The sequence below is a fragment of the Triticum dicoccoides genome, unplaced genomic scaffold (genome assembly GCF_002162155.2).
Source record: "Triticum dicoccoides isolate Atlit2015 ecotype Zavitan unplaced genomic scaffold, WEW_v2.0 scaffold121746, whole genome shotgun sequence".
NCBI classification, from domain to species: domain Eukaryota; kingdom Viridiplantae; phylum Streptophyta; class Magnoliopsida; order Poales; family Poaceae; genus Triticum; species Triticum dicoccoides.
Genome location: NW_021185078.1, coordinates 36,409 through 38,334, shown reverse-complemented (window position 1 = coordinate 38,334; position 1,926 = coordinate 36,409). Strand labels below are relative to the sequence as shown.

The window sequence follows — 1,926 nt, the reverse complement described above, 5'->3', positions numbered from 1 at the left end:
CACCGGATCCCATCAGAACTCCGAAGTTAAGCATGCTTGGGCGAGAGTAGTACTAGGATGGGTGACCTCCTGGGAAGTCAAAAGAAAATTCATGGTCGTGAGTCCTCGTGTTGCATTCCCTTGTTAATTTTTGGGCAAAGCAAAGTACAATCTTCTTTATAGTGGAGCTGGGAGGGACAAGCATAAGGGACGAAGACGGGGGTAACATGTCGGATGCGATCATACCAGCACTAAAGCACCGGATCCCATCAGAACTCCGAAGTTAAGCATGCTTGGGCGAGAGTAGTTCTAGGATGGGTGACCTCCTGGGAAGTCCTCGTGTTGCATTCCGTTTTTAAAATTTTTTTACACGACGTGCAAAAGAAAATTCACGGTCGTGACATACATTTACCACGTTTTATTATTTTGCACGTTTGCGGTAAGTTTTAGCTCGTTGGTCATTATTCACCCGTGTAGCGGCGGGCAAAGCAAATTACAATCGTCTTTGTAGTGGACCTGGGAGGGGCAAGCATAAGGGTAGAAGACGGGGGTAACATGTCGGATGCGATCATACCAGCACTAAAGCACCGGATCCCATTAGAACTCCGAAGTTAAGCGTGCTTGGGCGAGAGTAGTACTAGGATGGGTGTCCTCCTGGGAAGTCCTCGTGTTGCATTCCCTTTTTTTTTTTGCACGGCGTGCAAAAGAAAACTCACGGCCGCGACATATATTTACCACGTTTTATTATTTTGCACGTTTGCGGTAAGTTTTAGCTCGTTGGTCATTATTCACGCGTGTAGCGGCGGGCAAAGCAAAGTACAATCGTCTTTGTAGTGGAGCTGGGAGGGGCAAGCATAAGGGACGAAGACGGGGGTAACATGTCGGATGCGATCATACCAGCACTAAAGCATCGGATCCCATCAGAACTCCGAAGTTAAGCGTGCTTGGGCGAGAGTAGTATTAGGATGGGTGACCTACTAGGAAGTCCTCGTGTTGCATTCCCTTTTTAAATTTTTTTTGCACGGCGTGCAAAAGAAAACTCACGGCTGCGACTTGGGCGAGAGTAGTACCAGGACGGGTGACTTCCTGGGAAGTCCTCGTGTTGCATTCCCTTTTTAAATTTTTTTTGCACGGCGTGCAAAAGGAAACTCACGGCCGCGACATATATTTACCACGTTTTATTATTTTGCACATTTGCGGTAAGTTTTAGCTCGTTGGTCATTATTCACGCGTGTAGCGGCGGGCAAAGCAAAGTACAATCGTCTTTGTAGTGGAGCTGGGAGGGGCAAGCATAAGGGACGAAGACGGGGGTAACATGTCGGATGTGATCATACCAGCACTAAAGCACCGGATCCCATCAGAACTCTGAAGTTAAGCGTGCTTGGGCGAGAGTAGTACTAGGATTGGTGACCTCTTGAGAAGTCCTCGTGTTGCATTCCCTTTTTATTTTATTTTTTGCGCGGCGTGCAAAAGAAAACTCACGGCCACGACTTATATTTACCATGTTTTATTATTTTGCACGTTTGCGGTAAGTTTTAGCTCGTTGGTCATTATTCACGCATGTAGCGGCGGGCGGGTGATCTCTTGGGAAGTCCTCGTGTTGCATTCCCTTTATATTTTATTTTTTGCGTGGCATGCAACAGAAAACTCACGGCCACGACATATATTTACCACATTTTATTATTTTGCACGTTTGCGGTAAGTTTTAGCTCGTTGGTCATTATTCACGCGTGTGGCGGCGGGCAAAGCAAAGTACAATCGTCTTTGTAGTGGAGCTGGGAGGGGAAAGCATAAGGGACGAAGACAGGGGTAACATGTCGGATGCGATCATACCAGCACTAAAGCACCGGATCCCATCAGAACTCCGAAGTTAAGCGTGCTTGGGCGAGAATAGTACTAGGATGGGTGACCTCCTGGTAAGTCCTCGTGTTGCATTCCCTTTTTAAT

At 47.1% G+C, this 1,926-nt stretch overlaps 5 non-coding genes across 5 annotated transcripts; all 5 read left to right on the top strand.

The window, feature by feature from the left end:
* The first annotated feature begins 211 nt into the window (after positions 1 to 211).
* LOC119343296 lies at positions 212 to 330 on the top strand. Its single transcript, XR_005166011.1, has one exon. It is a non-coding gene; the product is annotated as a 5S ribosomal RNA (ribosomal RNA).
* A 209-nt stretch (positions 331 to 539) lies between these two features.
* On the top strand, positions 540 to 658 carry LOC119343288. The gene has a single exon (XR_005166005.1). It is a non-coding gene; the product is annotated as a 5S ribosomal RNA (ribosomal RNA).
* Positions 659 to 862: 204 nt separating this feature from the next.
* Positions 863 to 981, top strand: LOC119343289. Its single transcript, XR_005166006.1, has one exon. It is a non-coding gene; the product is annotated as a 5S ribosomal RNA (ribosomal RNA).
* Positions 982 to 1,299: 318 nt separating this feature from the next.
* Positions 1,300 to 1,418, top strand: LOC119343290. The gene has a single exon (XR_005166007.1). It is a non-coding gene; the product is annotated as a 5S ribosomal RNA (ribosomal RNA).
* Positions 1,419 to 1,798: 380 nt separating this feature from the next.
* Positions 1,799 to 1,917, top strand: LOC119343295. Its single transcript, XR_005166010.1, has one exon. It is a non-coding gene; the product is annotated as a 5S ribosomal RNA (ribosomal RNA).
* The last annotated feature ends 9 nt before the right edge of the window (positions 1,918 to 1,926 follow it).